The sequence below is a fragment of the Mya arenaria genome, chromosome 16 (genome assembly GCF_026914265.1).
Source record: "Mya arenaria isolate MELC-2E11 chromosome 16, ASM2691426v1".
NCBI classification, from domain to species: domain Eukaryota; kingdom Metazoa; phylum Mollusca; class Bivalvia; order Myida; family Myidae; genus Mya; species Mya arenaria.
The window spans coordinates 8,898,745-8,912,589 of record NC_069137.1 but is presented as its reverse complement, the minus strand read 5'-3'; the positions used below and the strand labels follow the sequence as shown (position 1 = coordinate 8,912,589).

Here is a 13,845-nt window from a genome sequence, read left to right as displayed (position 1 = left end):
CGGAATGTTGGTATTGAGCAATTTGCAATGTCTTTCTCTGGTAATTGAGCTTGCAGTTAATTCCATGAAATGTTTCGCTATGGTATAACAAGTAAAGCATGGCTGCTAGGGGCATTCGCAGTTTTCGTACTTGGTATTTGGAAATAGGATGCTATTTATGCAGATTGTTTGCACATGTTGTTGTTGTTTAAGTTGTATTCTTTAAATCTTTCTTTGCATTGCTTTTTGTTTTTTTTTCCCTTTATGTAATGTTATACTTTACAACATGTTACTAGTGTTCAAACTGGACACGTGTATTTTAGGCAAAACTAAATCAATGTGAAGTTCGACCTGGAAATAAAATTGAATTCAATATAAAATTACTAAGATTATTAATATTAATGAAAGTGGCTTAGGTATCAAACAAAAAAGCTTGAGTATGTCAATGGTTAATAAATGAATACAAAAAAAACGTTTGATATATGTTTTACAAGACGCACGGTGCCGTACATCCATCAGAATAGTTTAAGACCTAGTCGTTAGTCAGATCTCACAGTAAAATTATAACGAGTACGTTGCTTAAACTTGGTTTCTGATATCCTAAATTAAGGGAAGTTATCGCTATTTTTTTTTTGGTGAACGGTCATTATAATGTTACATCTAAGTATAATAAGTCTAAAATCGCTAAATGCCGTTTAGCCAATCCAGGTATTTTTGGTGGTTCCTTAACAAAAAATTGAAAAAAAAAAATAAACTGATTTTATTCGACATAAAGGCAAATCTTTGAAGAGAACTTATTCTCTGTTTTTGAGAATGAATTTCAAACAGAAAAGTTATCATTTTGCGTCTACATAACTTTTAGTCCTTTGATTTAAATAGGAAATAGTTCAGCGAATGACATCACTTTATTGTAATATTTTACTTGGGTTTAACATTTGGAAATGTATAAATTGTAATTTTTGTTATGTTTTGTTCGTGTTTTTTTTTCTCGGAATTAGTACATCGTTTAAAACAGTAACTGCATTATATCTTTAAAAAGTGGCATTAGGAACTCCAAATTGTATTACAGAAAAATTATCATTTTGCTTCTAAACATAACTTTCAGTCCTTTGATTTAAATAGGAAATAGTTCAGCGAATGACATCACTTTATTGTAATATTTTACTTAGGTTTAACATTTGGAAATGTATAAATTGTAATTTTTGTTATGTTTTGCTCGTGTTTTTTTTCTCGGTATTAGTACATCGTTTAAAACAGTAACTGCATTATATCTTTAAAAAGTGGCATAAGGAACTCCAAATTGTATTACAGAAAAATTATCATTTTGCTTCTAAACATAACTTTCAGTCCTTTGATTTAAATAGGAAATAGTTCAGCGAATGACATCACTTTATTGTAATATTTTACTTAGGTTTAACATTTGGAAATGTATAAATTGTAATTTTTGTTATGTTTTGTTCGTGTTTTGTTTCTCGGAATTAGTACATCGTTTAAAACAGTAACTGCATTATATCTTTAAAAAGTGGCATAAGGAACTCCAAATTGTATTACAGAAAAATTATCATTTTGCTTCTAAACATAACTTTCAGTCCTTTGATTTAAATAGGAAATAGTTCAGCGAATGACATCACTTTATTGTAATATTTTACTTAGGTTTAACATTTGGAAATGTATAAATTGTAATTTTTGTTATGTTTTGTTCGTGTTTTTTTCTCGGAATTAGTACATCGTTTAAAACAGTAACTGCATTATATCTTTAAAAAGTGGCATTAGGAACTCCAAATTGTATTACAGAAAAATTATCATTTTGCTTCTAAACATAACTTTCAGTCCTTTGATTTAAATAGGAAATAATTCAGCGAATGACATCACTTTATTGTAATATTTTACTTAGGTTTAACATTTGGAAATGTATAAATTGTAATTTTTGTTATGTTTTGTTCGTGTTTTTTTTCTCGGAATTAGTACATCGTTTAAAACAGTAACTGCATTATATCTTTAAAAAGTGGCATTAGGAACTCCAAATTGTAATCGTTCTTCTGCAACTTCAATTCGAATCCTTTATCATATATATTTACTTGTGATTACCTATTAGTTTCTTAACATTTGTTTTATTCTTAGGTTTGCTCAAGTTAATGGAATATTGTTACAATTTACGTTTCTACGGGGATGATGGGATAAGTGCAAAGTTGTGCACAATAGGTAATTAAACGGGGAATGTTAACAGATGATATGGTAGCAACATTTTGTTAAAAATGAGTTTTTCTTTACTTTCTTCACCAACAAAGACTAAAAATCAATTGCTAGATACAAATTTTAACATTATTAAGTATATCCAAGCCTTAACGGTCCATTTCGAATCGCGTTATTAACGCTTTCGGGAAAATATATCATTTTCTGCCATATTTTCCCAAATTTACTTTAAATAGAAAAAAAAAAAAAAAAAACCTTCCAATGTAATCATTGCTTCAAGCATTTTGATCACAATTGAAACACAAAATAAAAAAAAACGAATTTTGACCTTATGAAATGAGACCTCGATTAAGCACCCAGTAAATGTACACATTTCCTGACCGTTCTAAGGCGGTATTTCTATGTTGTGAATTGTTCTGTGTTTCTATTTTGTGTAGTTTTGTGTTGTCGTTCCGTTTTTCTGTTTTGTGTAGTTATATTTGGTTGTTCTGTGTTTCTGTTTCGTGTAGTTTTATTTGGTTGTTCTGTGTTTCTGTTTTATGTAGTTATATTTGGTTGTTCTGTGTTTCAGTGTTTCTGTTTTGTGCTGTTGTTCCGTGTTTTGTTTCTGTATTGTGTAGTTACGTGTTGTTTTTTTGAGTTTCTGTTTTGTGTTGTTTTTCTGTTTTTGTTTTATATAGTTTCGAGTTGTTGTTAAGTGTTTCTGTATTCTGTAGTCATGTGTTGTTGTTTTGTGTTTCTGTATTGTGTAGTTACGTGTTGTTGTTTTGTATTTCTGTTTTGATTTGTTTTGTTTTACTGTTTTGTGTTTCTGTATTGTGTAGTTATGTGTTTTCGTTATGTGTTTCTGTTTTGTTTTGTTTTGTGTTGTTGTTTTGCGATTCTGTTTTGTGTAGTTTCATGTTGTTGTTTCTGTATTATGTAATTACGGGCTTTTGTTTCGTGTTTCTGTGTTGTGTTTCTGTTTTTTGTAGTTTCGATTTTTTTTTTATGTGTTGTGTTGATGTTACGTGTTTCTGTATTGTGTTGTTGTTTTGTGTTTCTGTATTGTGTAGTTACGTGTTGTTGTTGTTATGTGTTTCTGTTAGGTGGAGTTTCGGGTTTCTGTTTTGTGATTCTGCAGTGTTTAGTTATTATTTGTTGTTTTGAGTTTTTGTAATATTTATTTACGTGTTTGTTATTAACTTGGGTGGTCAGTTTATATATACACAATTCAATGTTTTATACTTTAATAACGATATACAACTCATGATAGTAAACACAACTCTCCTATGTACAAAACCTGCAGCAGTAATAAGAATAACATTATACAGTAGGCGGAGCTTAATATTCATTAGCAGCTCTGAGTAATCATGGTTACATTTTATATGAATGGAATACCAAGCATCTCCCTCCATAAATTGTTAACCTAAGGTTCACATATTAGAGACAGCACTGATAACTTTTGTAAAATTCTAATCTAAACATAAACGAAACTGTCAGTTAAAACATTTCTTAATTAGCGATTATAACGTCTTATCTGAGACTCTTGAACTTAATCTGAATGTCATTACTTCTAACATTAAACATAGTTCCCATATCGCTGTGGTGGTTTAACTTCCCTTCCAGATCGAGTTACGTATATTACTGGAGATGTTTGTGTTTTATCTTTCTGTTCACTCGTAGTTTCCCAGGATTGTTGAAAAAGAACAGTGACACCGTTTTCACTTTGTTTGTCGTTTGCTTTGTTGTCAGGCTCACGAAAATCACTGTTTGGAATTTGTTGTAAATGCCTTCGATTTCTTGTATATGTTCCAGTTTCTGTATCTACAACGTATGACCTTTTCTCTTGGAATGGAATAGTAACAGTTCCTTCTTTTCCCCATTTCTTCTCATTGTCTTGTTTTATTCTGACCTTTTTACCTTCATTCAATAATGGCAATGCACGTGCAGAATATCTCCTGTTGTAGAAATGCTGGTTTGTTTTGTCTTATTGTCGTTTCTTTGAACAATTGACCGTCTAGGCCATTTTGGTCTAGTGATTTCCAGCATACATGGAAGAAACGTGCGAACATTCTTGCCTATCATCAGCTGATTAGGACTAAATCCTGTTGCTATTGTTGGCGTGTTACGATACGTTTGAAGTGCTCTGATAACATCAGATTGTCTTAAAATACCCTTCGCTAATTTTACCCCAGCTTCGGCTTGAGAATTTCCTTGCGGATATCTTGGGGATGAAAATGAATGTTTGACATTATGTTTTTCCATAAACTTTGTGAATTTATCAGATGTGAAGGGTGTACCGTTATCGGTCACTAGCTCTGTGGCGTCGCCCCAATGTGAGAACATGTTTGACATATTCCCCACCACGTTATCACTTGTTGCTCTCGGTAAGTATCCAATCTGAAGATAACGGGAATAATAATCCATTACTACCAGAAACTGTTTACTGTCAACTTCGCAAATATCTGCGGCAATTTTCTCCCATGGCCCATTAGGCAAAGGCATTGTTTTCAATGGTTCACGTATTTGTGTTGGATTATTTTCTGGGCAAGTTTGACAGTTTTGACAGGTTCTTACTTTTAGTAATTCCCATGTGACTTGAATGCAATTGTTGTAAAATTTCTGAGTGTAATTTGTCTGGTACAACAATTCTACTCCTGTACAACAGTAAACCGTTGGCCACAGAATAATCATTTCTTGCTGGAAAGTACGGCTATATTTCCTGTGTAAGTAAGTTTTCCTTTGCCGGCCATCCATGCTTTGTGTACGTAATAACCTTTTATTGTTTTCATCATTTTGTTGTGACTGTTTTATTTGCTGTAGTCGAATGTCACTTAAAGGAATATTTCCAGTGTATCTACAACGTATGATCTTTTCTACTGGAATGGAATAGTAACAGTTCCTTCTTTTCCCCATTTCTTCTCATTGTCTTGTTTTATTCTGACCTTTTTACCTTCATTCAATAATGGCAATGCACGTGCAGAATATCTCCTGTTGTAGAAATGCTGGTTTGTTTTGTCTTATTGTCGTTTCTTTGAACAATTGACCGTTTAGGCCATTTTGGTCTAGTGATTTCCAGCATACATGGAAGAAACGTGCGAACATTCTTGCCTATCATCAGCTGATTAGGACTAAATCCTGTTGCTATTGTTGGCGTGTTACGATACGTTTGAAGTGCTCTGATAACATCAGATTGTCTTAAAATACCCTTCGCTAATTTTACCCCAGCTTCGGCTTGAGAATTTCCTTGCGGATATCTTGGGGATGAAAATGAATGTTTGACATTATGTTTTTCCATAAACTTTGTGAATTTATCAGATGTGAAGGGTGTACCGTTATCGGTCACTAGCTCTGTGGCGTCGCCCCAATGTGAGAACATGTTTGACATATTCCCCACCACGTTATCACTTGTTGCTCTCGGTAAGTATCCAATCTGAAGATAACGGGAATAATAATCCATTACTACCAGAAACTGTTTACTGTCAACTTCGCAAATATCTGCGGCAATTTTCTCCCATGGCCCATTAGGCAAAGGCATTGTTTTCAATGGTTCACGTATTTGTGTTGGATTATTTTCTGGGCAAGTTTGACAGTTTTGACAGGTTCTTACTTTTAGTAATTCCCATGTGACTTGAATGCAATTGTTGTAAAATTTCTGAGTGTAATTTGTCTGGTACAACAATTCTACTCCTGTACAACAGTAAACCGTTGGCCACAGAATAATCATTTCTTGCTGGAAAGTACGGCTATATTTCCTGTGTAAGTAAGTTTTCCTTTGCCGGCCATCCATGCTTTGTGTACGTAATAACCTTTTATTGTTTTCATCATTTTGTTGTGACTGTTTTATTTGCTGTAGTCGAATGTCACTTAAAGGAATATTTCCAGTGTATCTACAACGTATGATCTTTTCTCTTGGAATGGAATAGTAACAGTTCCTTCTTTTCCCCATTTCTTCTCATTGTCTTGTTTTATTCTGACCTGTTTACCTTCATTCAATAATGGCAATGCACGTGCAGAATATCTCCTGTTGTAGAAATGTTCGTTTGCTTTGTCTTATTGTCGTTTCTTTGAACAATTGACCGTCTAGGACATTTTGGTCTAGTGATTTCCGGCATACATGGAAGAAACGTGCGAACATTCTTGCCTATCATCAGCTGATTAGGACTAAATCCTGTTGCTATTGTTGGCGTGTTACGATACGTTTGAAGTGCTCTGATAACATCAGATTGTCTTAAAATACCCTTCGCTAATTTTACCCCAGCTTCGGCTTGAGAATTTCCTTGCGGATATCTTGGGGATGAAAATGAATGTTTGACATTATGTTTTTCCATAAACTTTGTGAATTTATCAGATGTGAAGGGTGTACCGTTATCGGTCACTAGCTCTGTGGCGTCGCCCCAATGTGAGAACATGTTTGACATATTCCCCACCACGTTATCACTTGTTGCTCTCGGTAAGTATCCAATCTGAAGATAACGGGAATAATAATCCATTACTACCAGAAACTGTTTACTGTCAACTTCGCAAATATCTGCGGCAATTTTCTCCCATGGCCCATTAGGCAAAGGCATTGTTTTCAATGGTTCACGTATTTGTGTTGGATTATTTTCTGGGCAAGTTTGACAGTTTTGACAGGTTCTTACTTTTAGTAATTCCCATGTGACTTGAATGCAATTGTTGTAAAATTTCTGAGTGTAATTTGTCTGGTACAACAATTCTACTCCTGTACAACAGTAAACCGTTGGCCACAGAATAATCATTTCTTGCTGGAAAGTACGGCTATATTTCCTGTGTAAGTAAGTTTTCCTTTGCCGGCCATCCATGCTTTGTGTACGTAATAACCTTTTATTGTTTTCATCATTTTGCTGTGACTGTTTTATTTGCTGTAGTCGAATGTCACTTAAAGGAATATTTCCAGTGTATCTACAACGTATGATCTTTTCTCTTGGAATGGAATAGTAACAGTTCCTTCTTTTCCCCATTTCTTCTCATTGTCTTGTTTTATTCTGACCTGTTTACCTTCACTCAATAAAGGCATTGTACGTGCAGAATATCTCTTGTTGTAGAAATGTTCGTATGTTTTGTCTTATTATCGTTTCTTTGAACAATTGACCGTCTAGGCCATTTTGGTCTAGTGATTTCCGGCATACATGGAAGAAACGTGCGAACATTCTTGCCTATCATCAGCTGATTAGGACTAAATCCTGTTGCTATTGTTGGCGTGTTACGATACGTTTGAAGTGCTCTGATAACATCAGATTGTCTTAAAATACCCTTCGCTAATTTTACCCCAGCTTCGGCTTGAGAATTTCCTTGCGGATATCTTGGGGATGAAAATGAATGTTTGACATTATGTTTTTCCATAAACTTTGTGAATTTATCAGATGTGAAGGGTGTACCGTTATCGGTCACTAGCTCTGTGGCGTCGCCCCAATGTGAGAACATGTTTGACATATTCCCCACCACGTTATCACTTGTTGCTCTCGGTAAGTATCCAATCTGAAGATAACGGGAATAATAATCCATTACTACCAGAAACTGTTTATTGTCAACTTCGCAAATATCTGCGGCAATTTTCTCCCATGGCCCATTAGGCAAAGGCATTGTTTTCAATGGTTCACGTATTTGTGTTGGATTATTTTCTGGGCAAGTTTGACAGTTTTGACAGGTTTTTACTTTTAGTAATTCCCATGTGACTTGAATGCAATTGGTGTAAAATTTCTGAGTGTAATTTGTCTGGTACAACAATTCTACTCCTGTACAACAGTCAACCGTTGGCCACAGAATAATCATTTCTTGCTGGAAAGTACGGCTATATTTCCTGTGCAAGTAAGTTTTTCTTTGCCGGCCATCCATGCTTTGTGTACTTAATAACCTTTTGAATGTTTTCATCATTTTGTTGTGACTGTTTTATTTGCTGTAGTCGAATGTCACTTAAAGGAATATTTTCAGTGACCATTTCTAGTTTGATCAAACTCATTCAATGGAGACCTAGAAAGGGTATCCGACACAACCAGTTCTTTGCCCGGAATATAAATCATATTGGATTAAACTTTCTCATTCGCATGATAAGCCTCTGACATCTTAAAGGTGCTTGGTCAATGTCCTGATTGTAAATAAGCGAAATCAGCGGTTTGTGATCTATCAATAGAACAACTGAATCTAGCCCTATAAGATATTTTTAAACTTTTCGAATGCCCATACCGAGGCGGCATTTCTTTCTTAATTTGCGCATATCTCTTTTCTGCATCGGAAAACGTTCTCGAACAATACACTACCGGCTTGAGATTCGAACCATCTTTAGCAAACAGTGTTCCACCTAATCCGTAGCTACTGCTATCAGCGCTTACAACTAAAGGTTTCGATCTGTCATAATACGCTAGAGTCGGCGCGTGTGTCAACAAATCTTTAATAGTTTGGAAGGCATTTTCCTGCGGAACGCCCCATTGCCAAACATATATTGACTTTAACAATTCAGTCATCGGGCTCATGACTGTAGACAAATTTGGAGTGTACCTACCTAGATAATTAATCATCCCTATCACGCGTCTCCATTCCGCGACATTGTTTGGTGCTTTAAGGTCTTTTGCTGCTTGGACTTTTTTGGGATTAACACTGACCCCTTTATCACTAATTATATGGCCAAAATATTCAATTTTGGTCTGTCTGAACAAACATTTGTTTTTGTTTAATTTTAGTCCCGAATGTTCGATCCTTTACAGGACTTTACTCAAATTTCTATCATGCTCCTGTATGTCTTTACCATAGACAACAATGTTATCCATAATGGCATGAACACCTGGCAAACCATCTAAAAGCTTAGACATTTTTCTTTGAAATATTTACGGAGCTGACGTGATCCCAAATGGAACACGTTTGAACGCATATCGACCGAATGGCGTTATGAATGTCGTCAATCGCGAGCTATTGTCATCAAGCGGTAACTGCATCTAACTTTGAAAAGACTGTGAAACATCGTCAAAATTTGGTATCATATAGCGTTCGCGTTTTACGGATTTGTTCAACTTTTTTAGATCGACACATATTCTTACATTTCCATTCGGCTTATCTACTGGTACCATCGGTGCACACCAGTCTGTCGGTTCCGTTACTTTCTCTATGACACCGTCATTTAGCATATCATTTAGTGCTTTTTCACACTTTGGCAATAGTGGAAATGGTACGCGGCTCGCTGCACTCACACTATACGGCTGTGTATCTGGTTTGAGCTCTATTCTTACAGGCTCGCATTTCATGGTACCCGCGGTTCCAAATAAGCTTTGAGAAATTTCACCTAAACGAGGTACTAAATTCATAGCCTTCGTGGCTCCTCTACTAAGTAGACTATTTTGATCGTTTCCTGCGACCACGAACACGCGAAACAGAAACTTTTTACCATCTCTGTACGTATCAGCAATGAAGTAACCCTTACAAAAAATTTGACCACTAGGACCACGAAGCACTGAAGATGAAGGCGTTTTTTAAAAGATTTGAATGTGGACTCAGAAATGACTGTAGCGTCTGTCCCTGTATCAATTTTAAATACAATATTTGAATTGCAAATTGTCAATTTGATTTTCCAAGGATCTTCTTCGTGCGTGTCACAGTTAATGGAACCTAAATAGAGCTCACTTTTTTGGTCATTGTTTTGGTCATTGTTTTCGTTGTCGCTTGTGAAAACCATATTTGATACTAAGTGTAAATCTCTAACACTTTTGCAGCACACTGAAAAATGATTTAATTTCCCACATTTCCGGCATTTCAGGGACTTAGCTGGGCATTTTCCCGACGAACCGTGCCTACGGTTACACCGAGAACACTGTGGTATTGTGAAAACTTAATCACCTCGTTTACGTCGACAACATTGTTTTGATTTCGGCTGCCACGCCCGCCATTAGACTTAAATTTGGCTCCTTAAAGCTCATCCAATTCGGCAGGCCAGTCGATTGTGCTCGAACCTGTCCCTTTACCAGTTCGCTCTGTCTTGCCGTAGAGACGGCTTTTTCCAATGTTAGATCGCATTCTAACTGCATTTTCTCTGACAACTGTTTGTCGATAATTCCGACCACTATGCCATCACGGATTTGTTCTGATTTTACGGCAGTGTTGAACTCGCAGCTCTCAGCTATCTCGTACAGACTCCTGATGAAAGATTCGACCGATTCGCCTTTTGTTTGTTTTCGAGAATGAAACTTTGATTTTTCACGAATAATGTTCTTTTTCGATGTGAAATGTCCGTTGAATTTTCCCAATACGGTATCAAATTTCTTTTGAACCTCTACAGAAAGTTCAAAACGTTTAAATAAATGGTCAGCGTATTTCACCATAGAGTAGATTCAACATGAAATTTGCACCTCTTCTTCTTCTTTGTGCAAATTTGTAGCTGTCTTATATCGTTAGAAACGGTCTCTCCAATCTTCCCAATTATTCGGTGATGAAAAGTCAAAATTATCCGGCGGATGAAATTTGTTCATTTTGTAATCCGTGAAAATATACTTCGTTGGTGCAGAGAATTAAATTCAGTAGCACTGCTTTTTTAATCTAAGTATGTCCATTCTCACTAGCAGTGGAATTTACTTCTGACACCATGTTATGAAATTGGGTGGTCAGTGTATATATACACATTTCAAGGTATGTACAAAACCTGCAGCAGTAATAAGAATAACATTAGACAATAGGCGGAGCTTAATATTCATTAGCAGCTCTGAGTAATCATGGTTACATTTTATATGAATGGAATACCAAACAGTGTTGTTGCTCAGCGTTTCTGTATTGTGTTGTTTTTCCGTGTTTCTATATTTTGTAGTTTCGTGGTGTTGTTGTTTTGTGTTTCTGTTATTTGTTGTTTCCTGTAGTTATTCCGTGTTTCTGTTTTGTGTAGTTTCGTGGTGTTGATGTTTGGGGTTCAGTTTTGTGCTGTTTCGTGTTGTTGTTCCGTGTTTCTGTTTTGTGCAGTTTCGTGTTGTTGTTGTTTTGTGTTTTAGTTTTTTTTAACGCGTTGTTTCTGCATTGTGTTGTTGTTTTATTTTTTCTGTATTGTGTAGTTTTGTGTTGTTGTTTTGTGTTTCTGTATTGTGTTTCTGTATTTTGAAGTTATATGTTGTTATTTTGTCTTTCAGGTATACGGAATTTTGTTTTTGTATTGCGTAGTTATGTGTTTTTGTTTTGTGTTTCTGTACTGTGTAGTTTCGTGTTATTGTTAGTTGTTTCTGTATAGTGTAGTATCGTGTTGTTGTTTTGTTATTTTCTGTATCTTGTTAATGTTTCGTATTTCTGTACTGAGTTGTTTCGTGTTTTTTTTTTGTGTTTTAGTTAAGTGTTTTTGTATTGTGTAGTTTCGTGTTCCTAATTTTAGTTTCTGTTATATGGAGTTTCTTGTTTCTGTTTTGTGTAGTTATGTGTTGTTGTTTTCTGTTTCTGTAATGTGTAGTTGCGTGTTCACGTTTTGTTTATCTGTCATTGTAGTTTTGTGTTGTTGTTTTGTGTTTTTATTTTGTGTTTCTGTATTGTAAAGTGACGTGTTATTATTACGTATATATGTGTTGTGTAGTTACGTGTTGTTGTTATGTGTCTCTCTTTTGTAAAGTTACGTGTTGTTGTTATGTGTTTCTGTATTGTTAAGTTTCTTTTTGTTGATTTGTGTTTCTGTTTTGTGTAGTTGAGTTCTGTTGATATTTATGTTTCAGTTTTTTGCTGTTGTTACGTTTTTCTGTTTTGTGTTGTTTCGTGTTGTTGGTTTTCCGTGTTTCTGTTTTGAGTTGTTTTGTGTTGTTGCTGTTTTGTGTTTCAGTTTATTGCTATTTCGTGTTGTTTTTCGCTGTTTCTCTGTTGTTGTTCTTTTGCGTTTCTGTTTTGTAAAGTGACTTGTTGTTGTTTTGTATTTCTGTATTGAGTAGTTTCGTGTTGTTGCTTTGTGTTTTTGTTATTTGTTTCTGTATTGTGTAGTTTCGTGATGTTGTTTTGTGTTTTTTGTTTCTCTATTGAGTAGCTTTGTGTTGTTGTTTTGTGTTTCTGTTGTATCTTTCTGTATTGTGTAGTTGCAAGTTGTTGTTATGGGTTTTTGAATGGTGTTTTTGTTTTTATTTATTTATTGAGTAGTTTTGTGTTGTTTTTTTGTGTTTCTGTATTGTGTAGTTACGTGCTGTTTTTCCTTGTATCTGTTTTGTGTAGAATTGTGTTGTTGTTCTGTTTTTCTGTTTTGTGTTTCTGTTTTGCGTAGTTTCGTGGTGTTGTTATGTGTTTCTGTTATGTGTTTCTGTATTGTGTATTTACGTGTTGTTGTTCCGTGTTTCTGTATTGCGATGTTGTTTTGTATTTATGTATTGAGTAGTTTCGTGTTGTTGTTTTGAGTTTCTGTTATGTATTTTGGTATTGTGTAGTTACGTGTTGTTTCTATGCGTTTCTGTATTGTGTAGTTTCGTGTTGTTGTTTTGAGTTTCTGATATATGGAGTCATGTGTTTCTGTTTTGTGTAGTTTCTTGTTGAAGTTTTGTTTTGTGTTGTTTTGTGTTGTTGTTTTGTGTTTCTGTATTGTGTATTTCTGTATTGTTGTTCCGTGTGTCTTATATTTTCTTTTCGATTTTTCGTGCTTTCTCTCTTCACTTTACATTTCAAAAAGTAAATCTCACAATTTTATTAAGAAAAAGCATTATATCGTTGATTCCGATCAAAATTTGATACTTATTAGTTTATTAAATGTCGATTACAAGATATTGACGAAAACATTGCAAACTTCCTTATAAAGTGTTCCCTTAATCAATTCGCCCATTGAATTCCTTTGTTTCGTATATGTATATTTTAGAATATATTATACTTATTCAGAGGTCGTTATTATCTTCAACAAAATGAAATGCCTGGTCTGCTTTATGTTGCCTAATTAATATATTTCTTTGATAGGGTTAATCTTAAATTTAAGATTTAATGCTTGAAACACCAATTTGGTTGAACTATTATTTTATGTGTTACAAAATTCAATAAGGTCATATCAAGCTTAATACTTAACAATAGTCACCTTCCTCCGCCAATCATTGTCCAACGAGGATTATGTTAAGGTCCCTGGTCTTATTAGTTATCAATCCCTTTTATAAATATACAGATTATTGAAAATATAGGCTTTCAAAAATGTATCCACTCTTGCAAGGTATAAACTTCCCAAAAGTAACAACATTTTGGTTGGACAAGATCAGCCATAGCTTCATCGTTGTATAACTAAAATATATGGAAAACCAGGGGAGCCATATGCCAGATTTTGGACCGGCTGGATGAGCATAAGTTGGATAAACCGAAAAATGAGGAAAGTTCAGCATTCACAACATTTTTTGGCATAACGACAATATTGGAGACATATTAGAAGTGTGAACCATGTTACAACGTGAAAATAAACCAAAAGTTAACACAATTAAACCTTAGTCGTACAGCCCCTTACAGTATATACTAATCGCCTAAAGAACAAATATATTGATGCAATATTACATTTTTGGTTCAAAAATATAAACGAGATACCAAATTTCATCCAGGTTAAAATATGTATGATAATTAGACATTCTATTAAAAATGAAACTGTAGTAACGAATTATACAATTGGGACCACACTAAACTGAATGCTTTCATATACTTTGTAGTTGTTGTCATTAATGGCCCGAACGCGTCAATCCTTCCTTGTTTATGTTGATGTCGCTGTTGTTGTTGTTG

General features: G+C 34.6%; 1 protein-coding gene across 2 annotated transcripts in view; it reads right to left on the bottom strand.

The window, feature by feature from the left end:
• Positions 1 to 13,845, bottom strand: part of LOC128222543 (uncharacterized) — a 77,959-nt gene that overhangs the window by 48,424 nt on the left and 15,690 nt on the right. The gene's annotated exons all lie outside the window — the stretch shown is intronic.